This window comes from Musca domestica, unplaced genomic scaffold (genome assembly GCF_030504385.1).
Source record: "Musca domestica strain aabys unplaced genomic scaffold, Musca_domestica.polishedcontigs.V.1.1 60, whole genome shotgun sequence".
Classification (NCBI taxonomy): Eukaryota; Metazoa; Arthropoda; class Insecta; order Diptera; family Muscidae; genus Musca; species Musca domestica.
Window position 1 is genome coordinate 845,000 of NW_026712364.1, and position 13,160 is coordinate 858,159.

Here is a 13,160-nt window from a genome sequence, read left to right on the forward strand (position 1 = left end):
ATGGTCTTTCTTTTTTCTTGTTCTTATTAGGAAATTTAAATGTGTACATTTAAAAAATCAATTCATCTTCAAGGCCTTTAAACGTAGATTTTTTAAAGAATTTTACTAATTTTCATCAAAGCATTCAAACGTGGGTTTTGAAAAAAAATCCTAATCAAGGCTTTAAACGTGGATTTAAAAAAGATTGTTTCGTCTCCTCATCAAGGCCATTTAACTTGGAATTTTTAAATAATTTTTCAATTGGTTTTCAAGGCCATCAAACGTGGATTTTTTAAAGAATTTTTCCAGATATCTCCAAGGCCTTTAAACGTGGATTTTTTATGGAATTTTTCAAATCCTCACCAAGGCCTTTAAACGTGGATTTTTTAAAGAATTTTTCAAATCCTCACCAAGGCCTTTAAACGTGGATTTTTTTAAGAATTTTCAAATCCTCACCAAGACCTTTAAACGTGGATTTTTTAAAGAATTTTTCAAGTCCCTACCAAGGCCTTTAAACATGGATTTTTTGAAGAATTTTTCAAGTCCTCATCAAGGCCTTCAAACTTGAATTTTTTGAAGATTTTTTTAAATCCTCACCAAGGCCTTTAAACGTGGATTTTTAAAGAATTTTTCAAATCCTCACCAAGGCCTTTAAACGTGGATTTTTAAAGAATTTTTCAAATCCTCACCAAGGCCTTTGAACGTGGATTTTTAAAGAATTTTTCAAATCCTCACCAAGGCCTTTAAACGTGGATTTTTAAAGAATTTTTCAAATTCACACCAAGGCCTTTAAACGTGGATTTTTTAAAGGATTTTTCAAATCCCCACCAAGGCCTTTAAACGTGGATTTTTAAAGAATTTTTCAAATCCTCACCAAGGCCTTTAAACGTGGATTTTTAAAGAATTGTTCAAATCCTCACCAAGGCCTTTAAACGTGGATTTTTAAAGAATTTTTCAAATCCTCACCAAGGCCTTTAAACGTGGATTTTTAAAGAATTTTTCAAATTCACACCAAGGCCTTTAAACGTGGATTTTTTAAAGAATTTTTCAAATCCCCACCAAGGCCTTTAAACGTGGATTTTTAAAGAATTTTTCAAATCCTCACCAAGGCCTTTAAACGTGGATTTTTTAAAGAATTTTTCAGGTCCTTATCAAGGACTTTAAACGTGAATTTTTTAAAAAAAATTTCAGGTCCTCATCAAGGCCTTTAAACGTGGATTTTTTAAATAATTTTTCAGGTCCTCATCAAGGCCTTTAAACGTGGATTTTTTAAAGAATTTTTCCAGAGATCTTCAAGGCCTCTAAATGTGGATTTTGCAAAGAATTTTTCCAGAGATCTTCAAGGCCTCTAAATGTGGATTTTGCAAAGAATTTTCTGGAGTTCTTCAAGGTCTTTAAAAGTGTACTTCTTTTTTCCTTGTTCTTATCAGGGAATTCAAATGTGGACATTTAAAAAAATCAATTCATCTCAAGGCCTTTAAACGTAGATTTTTAAAGAATTTTTCTAATTTTCATCAAGGCATTCAAACGTGGGTTTTGAAAAAAAAAAAAATAAAATCCTAATCAAGGCTTTTAAACGTGGATTAAAAAAATATTGTTTCGTCTCCTCATCAAGGCCATTTAACTTGGAATTTTTAAAGATTTTTTTAATTAATTTTCAAGGCCATCAAACGTGGATTTTTTAAAGATTTTTTCCAAGTCCTCTTTAAGGCCTTAGAAAGCGGGTTTTTTCAAAGATGTTTTAAGACCTTAAAAGGGCTTTCAAACTTTGATTTTTTAATGATTTTGAGTTTGATTTTGAAGGCCATCAAACTTGGATTTGTTAAAGCATTTTCCAAATCCTCTTAAAGGCCTTTAAATGTGGATTTTTCCAAAAAAATTTTAAGACCTTATCAAGGCTGTCAAACGTGTATTTTTAAACCATTTTTCAATTGATTTTCAAGGTCTTCAAATGTAGAGTTTTTATAGAACTTTTTAAGATCTTAACCAATCCCTCAATTCTGATTTTTCAAAGAATTTTTTAAATTAATTTTCAAGACCATCAAAAGTGGATTTTTTCAAAGCCCTTAAGCGTGGATTGTTTGAAGAACTTTTCTCGACCTCATTAAGCCTTTTAAAGGTGGATTGTTTAAAGAACTTTTCCCATCCTCATCAAGGTCTTTAAACGTGTATTTTTTCAGCAGTTACCCCCAGTTAGTACCATTTAGTACTTCTCGAACAAATATGGGACACATTTCCAAAACCATCTCCATAATTCAATTCCAAATGTCAACAGAGACCTTAATAGCAAATTTAAGGCTTTCAGCTCCATTCCTTAAACCCAATGCTAAATTTAGTTCTATTTAGAACTTTTCGAACAATTATAGTACAAATTTCCAGAACCACCTCCATATCTTAAATACAATTGTGTGCTAAAATTTGTAAATCAACCTTCATATCTCAAATATTTAGTACAAATTTTCACAACAACCTCCATGTCTAGATTCCAGATACCAACAGAGACCTCAATATCCATTTCAGGACCCCAGCTTTAACCCTTCACCTAATACCCAATTTAGTACCACTTGGTACTTTTCAAACAATTATAGTACACATTTCTAAAACAACCTCCATATCTCAATCCCAGATGGACCTCAATATCCAATTTCATGATTCCATCTCTATCCCTTCATCCAATACCAAATTAAGTACCATTTAGTACTTTTCGTACGAATATAGGACGCATTTTCAAATTACCGTGAGATGTCAAACGCAGGTACCATCAGTAATTTAAATATTAAATTTCAGAATTCTATATCTATTCCTTCACTTAATACTAGATTTGGTATTATTCAGTACTTTTCGTACAATTATAGTACCCATATTCTAAACCACCCCCACATCTCAGTACCAGATACCAACAGAGACCTCAATATAAAATTTCAAGATTCCAGCTCTATCACTTCTCTCTGTACTAATTTGAGTGTTATTTAGTACATTTCGTTAAATTTTAGTACACATTTCTGAGACCATCTCCATATCAGTTGGGACCAGTTGGGACCTCGATATCAAATTGAGGTATTCTATTTTTCGCCTAATATTAGATTAAGTACCATTCGGTACTTTTCGTACAATTATTGTACACATTTCCAAAACCACCTCCATATGTCTAGGCTACATATGAACAGCGGCATTAATACTAAATTTCACATTTCAAAAAGTTCGCCCAATACCAAATTGTACCATATTTACAAAATATATTTAGTACTCTTCGTGCACTTTAGTAGACATTTCCAAAACAACCTCAACAAAATCTACGTTTAAAGGCCTTGAAAATCTCTGGAAAAAATCTATAAAAAATCCATGATTAAAGGCCTTAATGAGGTCGGGAAAACTTCTTTAAAAAATCCACGTTTAAAGGACTTGATGAGGGCCAGAAAAATTCTTTAAAAAGACCTTGAAGATTTCTGGAAAAAATCCACGTTTAAAGACTTGAAGATCTCTGGAAAAATTCTTTAAAAAATCCAGGTTTTAAGTCCTTGATGAGGACTTGAAAAATTCTTTAAAAAATCCAGGTTTTAAGTCCTTGATGAGGACTTGAAAAATTCTTTAAAAAATCCACGTTTTAAGTCCTTGATGAGGACTTGAAAAATTCTTTAAAAAATCCACGTTTAAATGTCTTGATGAGGACTTGAAAAATTCTTTAAAAATCCACGTTTAAAGGCCTTGAAGACCTCTGGAAAAAATCTTTAAAAAATCCAGGTTTAAAGGCCTTAAGATCTTTGGTAAAAATCTTTGAAAAATCCAGGTTTACAGGCCTTGAAGGTCTCTTGAAAAAATCTTTAAAAAATCCACGTTTAAAGGCCTTGAAGATCTCTGGAAAATTTCTTTAAAAATCCACGTTTAAAGACCTTGACGATCTGTCGAATTTTTTTTTTAAAAATCCACATTTAAAGACCTTGAAGATCTGTGGAAAAATCCACGTTTAAGGGCCTTGAAGACCTCTGAAAAAAAAAATCTTCAAAAAATCCATGTTTAAAGGACTTGAAGATCTCTTGAAAAATTCTTTAAAAAACCCACGTATATATGCCTTGAAGATCTGTGGAAGGCCTTGAAGATCTGTGGAAAAGAAATCTTTAACAAATCCAGGTGCAAAGGCCTTAAAGATCTCTGGAAAAATCTTTAACAAATCCAGGTGCAAAGGCCTTAAAGATCTCTGGAAAAATCTTTAAAAAAACCACGTTTACAGGCCTTGAAGGTCTCTGGAAAAAATCTTTAAAAAATCCACGTTTAAAGGCCTTGAAGATCTCTGGAAAATTTCTTTAAAAATCCGCGATTAAAGACTTTAAAGATCTGTCGAAAAATTCTTTAAAAAAATCCGCGTTTAAAGACTTTGAAGATCTCTGATAAATTTTTTAAAAAAAATCCACGTTTAAAGACCTTGACGATCTGTCGAAAATTTTTTTTAAAAATCCACATTTAAAGACCTTGAAGATCTGTGGAAAAATCCACGTTTAAGGGCCTTGAAGACCTCTGAAAAAATTCTTCAAAAAATCCATGTTAAAAGGACTTGAAGATCTCTTAAAAAATTCTTTAAAAAACCCACGTATAAATGCCTTGAAGATCTGTGGAAGGCCTTGAAGATCTGTGGAAAAGAAATCTTTAAAAAATCCAGGTTTAAAGGCCTTAAAGATCTCTGGAAAAAATCTTTAAAAAATCCAGGTTTAAAGGCCTTAAGATCTTTGGAAAAAATCTTTAAAAAATCCACGTTTAAAGGCCTTGAAGATCTCTGGAAAATTTCTTTAGAAATCCACGATTAAAGACCTTGAAGATCTGCCGAAAAATTCTTTAAAAATCCACGTTTAAAGACCTTGATGATCTGTGGAAAATTTTTTTAAAAAATCCACGTTTAAGAGCCTTGAAGACCTCTGAAAAAATTCTACAAAAAATCCATGTTTAAAGGACTTGAAGATCTCTTGAAAAATTCTTTAAAAAATCCACGTTTAATGCCTTGAAGATCTGTTGAAGGCCTTGAATATCTGTGGAAAAGAAATCTTTAACAAATCCAGGTGCAAAGGCCTTAAAGATCTCTGGAAAAATTCTTTAAGAATCCACGTCTAGAGGGCTTGATGAGGACTTGAAAATTCATTTAGTTCAGTTCGCACACTTTTTTACAAATTTTCAGAACCACCTCCTTTCATAAACCACATTTCCAAGAATTGATTCTCCTACCCAATTTCAAGATTTTACAACAATCCTTTCGCATAATACCAAGTGTAACATTAACCTTAAAGTTCGAATTTCCAAAAACCCTTTGGTACAACTATCCTGCATTCAGTAAATGACTCTCATACCAAATTTCACTCCGTTTGTCCAATAATGGTCAATTTTTAGTACATCTTAGAATTGTTCGTAAAATTTTAGTACGATTTTCCACAAACCCAGCCTCATCACACGCCTATACACCAATTCTGAAACTCGTGCGAAATTTCAAGATTTCTTTTTTCTTGAACTACTTCCAGTCACTTATTTCACTAATTTTAGTATTTATTTAATTTTTCTCCCTGATGACAATAATTAATTAAATTAATTAATTAATTGATATCAGTCATATTGAATAATTACACCATTGACCGAACAATGACAATAATGTGTTCTATTCAGTAATAGGAGGTATAAAGTGCAACAACAACAACAGTATGAATCCTAGAATTTCTAAAGAAATCTATCGCTGGTATTTTCGTTTAATGGGCCAGACAAATGTCGCCCAAAATAATCAACTCGAAGTGCTACTGCTCGCGTATACATCGATTTTAACCATCATTGGCCTCTGGGTCTCATACGTCTACTGCATCTATCCAATGTTTCATGGCGATGAAGGATTTTTCATCAGCATAACGATATCGGTGTGGCAATTTCTAGATTATGGATATGAAATTGGTCACGTACTGATGTGTGGACTAAGTATTGTACAGCGGGGCAAGGAGAATGAAATTCTTATGGTATTCCAAAATATTCAAAATGCCTTGAGAAGTTTACTCATCCACCAAACCACAAAGTCAAATGATATGGGTGATTGATTTCCTGTACCACTACTATTGGATACTTGAAGGCGGATGGTTATTTACTCAAATTATGATGGATAACATGGATTTGGATTTAGATTTTGAATATATTTTCTATTATTTGCTACCGCGTTTAACCGTGACAAGTATTTATCTTCAAACGGTGGTGTTCAGTTGGGAGATACTTGATGCATTGGCAGAACTCCATGGAACGGCGTCTATATATTTGCAAGAGAAGGCAAACCTAGAAACGTCTTCAAATAATTCATCGAGTGGCGCCCAATGTAAATTTGGTGAAATCCTAATCCACATTCCCGGTCAAAATCATGGAGTTATTATTCCCGGACTCCAACGGCATCAATGGCAGTGTTTTGTGACCATGAAATGGATTTATTCAAAAATTCTCCTCGTTTCGAAACTTGGCTCTCGTTTATATGGCTTCCGATTATTTTTTGTGCATTTTCTGTGTCTTCTTGATTTTACCGAAGCTTGTTATATTCTAACCATAGCTATATTGAAAGTGGATTTTGAATGGAGTTTTATTGTGAAATTGTTATTTCCTCTATTGCCGAATGTTATCAAGTTTATATATCTTTGTCGGCTGTGTGATAAGATCTCTCTGATGGTGAGTTTTTTCGAGAAGTCTTTATTAAGGTTTTAAACAGGGATTTTTAAAGAATTTTTTTCAGATATAAGTTACCAGAGATCTTCAAGGCCTTTAAACGTGGATTTTTTAAAGAATTTTTTAGGTCTTCGTCAAGGCCTTTAAACGTGGATTTTTTAAAGAATTTTTTAGGTCTTCGTCAAGGCCTTTAAACGTGGATTTTTTAAAGAATTTTTTAGGTCTTAGTGAAGGCTTTCAAACGTGGATTTTTAAAATAAATTTCCCAGATATCTTCAAGGCCTTTAAACGTGGATTTTTAAAATAAATTTTCCAGAGATCATCAAGGCCTTTAAACGTGGATTTTTTAAAGAATTTTTCAAGTCCCTACCAAGGCCTTTAAACGTGGATTTTTTAAAGAATTTTTCAAGTCCTTACCAAGGCCTTTAAACGTGGATTTTTTAAAGAATTTTTCAAGTCCCTACCAAGGCCTTTAAACGTGGATTTTTTAAAGAATTTTTTAGGTCCTCGTCAAGGGCTTTAAACGTGGATTTTTAAAAGAATTTTTTAGGTCCTCGTCAAGGCCTTTAAACGTGGATTTTTAAAAGAATTTTTTAGGTCCTCGTCAAGGCCTTTAAACGTGGATTTTTTATAGAATTTTTTAGGTCCTCGTCAATGCCTTTAAACGTGGATTTTTTAAAGAATTTTTTAGGTCCTCGTCGAGGCCTTCAAACGTGGATTTTTTAAAGAATTTTTTAGGTCCTCGTCAAGGCCTTTAAACGTGGAATTTTTATAGAATTTTTTTGGTCGTCGTCAAGGCCTTTAAACGTGGATTTTTTTAAAAAAATTTTAGGTCCTCGTCAAGGCCTTTAAACGTGGATTTTTTAAATAATTTTTTAGGTCCTCGTCAAGGCCTTTAAACGTGGATTTTTTAAAGAATTTTTTAGGTCCTCGTCAAGGCCTTTAAACGTGGATTTTTTAAAAAAAATTTTAGGTCCTCGTCAAGGCCTTTAAACGTGGATTTTTTAAATAATTTTGTAGGTCCTCGTCAAGGCCTTTAAACGTGGATTTTTTAAATAATTTTTTAGGTCCTCGTCAAGGCCTTTAAACGTGGATTTTTTAAAGAATTTTTCCAGAGCTCTTCAAGGTCTTTCTACGTGGATTTTTTAAAGAATTTTTCAAGTCCCTATCATGGGCTTTAAACCTGGATTTTTTAAAGATTTTTTCAAGTCCCTATCAAGGCTTTAAACGTGGATTTTTTATAGATTTTTTCAAGTTCCTATCAAGGGCTTTAAACGTAGATTTTTTAAAGATTTTTTCAAGTTCCTATCAAGGGCTTTAAACGTGGATTTTTTAAAGAATTTTTCCAGAGACCTTCATGGCCTCTAAAAGTGGATTTTTTAAAGAATTTTTCCAGAGATCTGCAAGGCCTTTAAACGTGGATTTTTAAAATAAATTTTCCAGAGATCTTCAAGGCCTTTGACCGTGGATTTTTTTAAAGAATTTTTTAGGTCTTCGTCAAGGCCTTTAAACGTGGATTTTTTATAGAATTTTTTAGGTCCTCGTCAAGTCCTTTAAACGTGGATTTTTTAAAGAATTTTTTAGGTCCTCGTCAAGCCCTTTAAACGTGGATTTTTTAAAGAAGTTTTTTCAGAACCCTACCAAGGCCTTTAAACGTGGATTTTTTAAAGAATTGTTCAAGTCCCTATCAAGGACTTTAAACGTGGATTTTTTAAAGCATTTTTCAAGTCCCTATCAAGGACTTTAAACGTGGATTTTTTAAAGAATTTTTTAGGTCCTCGTCAAGGCCTTAAAACGTGGATTTTTTAAAGAACTTTTCAGATATCTTCAAATCTTTTAAACGTGGATTTTTAAAGAATTTTCAGGTCCTCATCAAGTCTTTTAAACGTGGATTTTTAAAGAATTTTCAGGTCCTCATCAAGTCTTTTAAACGTGGATTTTTAAAGAATTTTCAGGTCCTCATCAAGTCTTTTAAACGTGGATTTTTAAAGAATTTTCAGGTCCTCATCAAGGCCTAAAAACGAGGATTTTTTAAGAATTTTTCCAGAGATCTTCAAGGTCTTTAAACGTGGATTTTTAAAGAATTTTCAGGTCCTCATCAAGGCCTTTTAACGTAGATTTTTTAAAGATTTTTTCCAGAGATCTTCAAGGCCTTTAAATGTGGATTTTTTAAAGAATTTTTCCAGAGATCTTCAAGGCCTTTTAACGTAGATTTTTTAAAGAATTTTTCCAGAGATCTTCAAGGCCTTTAAATGTATATTTCTTAAAGAATTTTTCCAGAGATCTTCAAGGCCTTTAAACGTGGATTTTTTAAATAATTTTTCCAGAGACTTTCAAGGCCTTTAAACGTGGATTTTTTAAAGAATTTTTCTAGAGATCTTCAAGGCCTTTAAGCGTGGATTTGTTAAAAAATGTTTCCAAAGACCTTCAAGGCCTTTAAACGTGAATTTTTTAAAGAATTTTTCCAAAGACCTTCAAGGCCTTTAAGCGTGGATTTGTTAAAAAATGTTTCCAAAGACCTTCAAGGCCTTTAAACGTGAATTTTTTAAAGAATTTTTCCAAAGACCTTCAAGGCCTTTAAACGTGGATTTTTTAAAGAATTTTTCCAAAGGTCTTCAAGGCATTTAAATGTCTATTTTTTAAGGAATTTGTCAAGTCCCTATCAAGGCCTTTAAACGTGGATTTTTTAAAGAATTTTTCCAAAGATCTTCAAGGCCTTTAAATGTCTATTTTTTAAAGAAGGCCTTTAAACGTGGATTTTTTAAAGAATTTTTCCAGAGATCTTCAAGGCCTTTAAACGTCGATTTTTAAGAAATTTAAAATGTATTTTTAGTATTTAATATCGTTTGTGTGTTTCTATGGGTTTCTTGAAGTGGCGCACCCCCAAAATTTCCATAATTTGCTACTCAATTTCTACGATTGTACTAACCTCACACATTTATTTGCTCTTATCCCAAACTACAAATCGTTCTTTCCTTGACTTGTCTCATTTCATTTCTTCTTTCTTTTTTTATAGACTTCGGCCATACTATCGAAGCTGACATCATCGCCGATGAAATCACCGCTGTTAGACGATTTCATTTTACAAATTAGACAAAATCCCATCAAATTTACGGCCTACGATTTCTATGAGCTCAACAGTGAAACCCTGACCCAGGTGAGTGGGTAGTGAAAATTTGCAACAAAACCAAGAAAAAATAAATGTAACAAACAAATACTGTTCGAATCATTCTCTCATTTCCGTTTTGTTGTATTCTCGCATGTTTCGTTTTAGGTTTCTGTTATTGTTTTTGATTTAATGCTATTTTTGCTACAAATATTTTCGCTTACCAATATTGCTTAAGAAAAATGGTAGATGGAAATTAGCGTTGGAGTCCTGAGAAAACAAGGAGGTCGGAGAAGACATGATAGAATTAGTGTTGCTGTACAAAACTAAAGAAAGTGGTAGCCGGAGCCCAGCCCACAATTAGAAGAGAAGTCTTTTTAGATCAGATACTGCAATTTATCTACAAATATTTTTGGAGTTTTGCAGTTTCCCGAGAAAGAGAACATTATCGAAAGAGAAAAAAATTATGATAAATTAATTTGTATGATAATATGGCTTCTTAAATTTAATCTCCTTCCGTTTTTTTATTTTTTATTATGTTTTAAATGTGTAAAAAAATAAAATTTGTATTTTCTAAAAATGTGGCTCATTTCGGAATTGTAATTTTTTAATCAAAATTTCATAAATCGTACTAAATTTTCCGACTTTCAAGGTTTTTTAATTCCAGCTCTATCCCTTCACCCAATACCAAATTTAAGAACACTTAGAACTTTTTCGAATAATTATAGTACACATTTCCAAAAGTATCTCCATATCTTAACCAGAAACAGCAAAATAGACATTTATATCAAATTTCAGGATTTCTGCTCTATTCCTTCAGCCAAGACCAAAATATAGTACTATTTAGTACTTTTCGCACAATTATAATACACATTTCAAAAACCACCTCCATCTCTCAATTCCGAATACCAACAGAGACCTGCAGTTCAAATTCGAGGATTTCAGCCTTATTTCTTCAATCTATACCAAATTTAGTACCATTTTGTACTTTTCGTATGGATATAGGATGCATATCCAAAACCACCTCCATATCTTAACCGCAGACACTAACAGTGATATATATATATTAAATTTCAGAATTTCAGTGCTATTCCTTCACCAAATACCAAATTTAGTACCATTTACAATTTTTTGTACAAATATGGGACGTATGTCCAAAACCACTTCAATATCTTAACCACAGACACTTAGAGTGACATCTCTATCAAATTTGAGGATTCCAGCCCTATTCCTACGCCCAATACTAAATATAGTACCATTCAGTACTTTTCGTACAATTATGGTACAAATTTCCTAAACCACATCCATATTTCAAACCCAGATACTAACAGAGACCTTAATATCAAATTTCGGGATTCTGTGTCTATCCCTTCACCGAATACCAAATTAAGTACCATTCGGTACTTTTCGTACAAATATAGGACGCATTTCCAAACTATCGCCAAATCTCAAACAGACATACCATCAGTAATCTAAACATCAAATTTCAGAATTTTATCTCTATCCCTTTTCCAAATACCAAAACTTAGCACCATTTAGTACTTTTGTATAAATATATAACACATTTCCCTTTTCGTACAATTATAGTAAACATTTCCTTAACCACCTCCACATCTTAATTCTAGAGACCTGAATATCAAATCTCGGGATTTCAGCTCGATCCCTTTACCTATTACCCACTTTAGTACCACTTAGTACTTTTCGTACAATATTAGTATACATTTCCGAAACCCCCTTCATGTCTCAATTTCAGATATCAACAAAGGCCTCAATATCAAAATTGAGGATTCCAGCCCTATCCTTTCACCCAATACCAAATTCAGTACTATTTAGTACTTTCCGTGCGAATATAGGACGCATTTCCAAACTAAATCTCAAACAGATATACCATCACTTATCTAAACATCAAATTTCAGAATTGTATTTGTATCCCTTCACTTAATACCCTTTTTGGTACCATTCATTACTTTTCTTGCAATTATAGTACACATTTCCCAAACCACCCTCACATCTCAATCCCAGAGACTTCAATATCAAATCTCGGGATTTCAGCTCGATCCCTTTACCTAATGCCCATTTTAGTACCACTTAGTACTTTTTGTACAATTTTAGTACACATTTCCGAAACTCGCTTCATGTCTCAATTTCAGATTTTAACAAAGACCTCAATATCAAAATTGAGGATTCCAGCCCTATCCCTTCACCCAATACAAAAATTTAGTACCATTTAGTAATGGAAAAATATGAACCAAAGATACCAACAGTTATCTTATTATCATATTTTGGAATTCTATTTCTATCCCTTCACGCAATACCAAATTTAGTACCATTCAGTACTTTTTGTACAAATATATAACACATTTCCCTTTTCGTACAATTATGGTACACATTTCCGAAACCACTACTATATCTTAACCACAAACTTCAACAGTGACATCTGATGAAGTTTCAGGATTTCAGCTCTATTTCTTCAGCCAATACCAAATTTAGTACTATTTAGTACTTTTCCAACAATTTTAGTACACATTTCCAAAACCACCTCAATATGTCCGGGCTACTCCCTAATACCAAATTTAAGACTTCCATGCACTATATGTTCACGTAATACCAAATTGTACCAAATAAAGTACTACTCAGTACTTTTTATGAACTTTTAGTACAAATTTCCAAAACCACGTCTTAATCACAATTCTACTACTAACAGGGACCCCCAATACCAAAATTTCAAATTACCAGCTTCTCTGTTCATCCAACGCTAAATTGTACGAAATTTAGTACCATTTAGTAATATTCGTACAAAAATTTCCAAAGCAACCATTAATTCTCGAACATACCACAAACAGGGACCCCAATACAAAATTACCAAATTCCAGCTTCGTTCGTTCACCCAAAACCAAACGGTTTCAAATTTAGTACCTTCAACCAACATTACTTCTTAACATTAATTCTCACACGAAGGTTTAAGCTCAATCCGTTCAGATAATACCAAATGTTACTATTTTAGAAGTTTTGTGAAATTTTAGAGCTTTTCGTAACTTTAAAGTTCGAATTTTCAAAAAAAAAAAACCAAAACCCTTTGGGTTATCCTGCACTCCATCAGTGATTTTCATTCCAAATTTCAGAATTCTAGCATTTTAGCACTTTTCGTATCCTTTTTGTACGAATTTGCAAAAACCCAGCCCTATTAGACCCCTACGCAATCTATCTATCGAAAGATACATTTTAGACCACACAAAGTATTCTTAATCGGCATAAAATTCTATGTCGATTTATCAATGTCTGTCCGTCCGTCTGTCCGTCTGTGGAAATTACTCTAGCTTCCGAACGAAATGAAGTAGGTTGCTAAAATTTTACTCAAATGCGTATTATGTCTGCAGGTATTGAAAATGGGCCATGTAGGTCCACGTCT

General features: G+C 32.8%; 1 protein-coding gene and 1 long non-coding RNA gene across 4 annotated transcripts in view; one reads left to right on the forward strand and one right to left on the reverse strand.

Annotated features, from left to right (window-relative positions):
• LOC101898514 (probable serine/threonine-protein kinase vps15) overlaps window positions 1–13,160 on the reverse strand; it is a 178,247-nt gene that overhangs the window by 58,677 nt on the left and 106,410 nt on the right. The window lies entirely within an intron of this gene.
• LOC131805772 (uncharacterized) lies at window positions 9,658–10,335 on the forward strand. The gene is made up of 2 exons (XR_009343818.1): window positions 9,658–9,802; window positions 9,920–10,335. It is a non-coding gene; the product is annotated as an uncharacterized LOC131805772 (long non-coding RNA).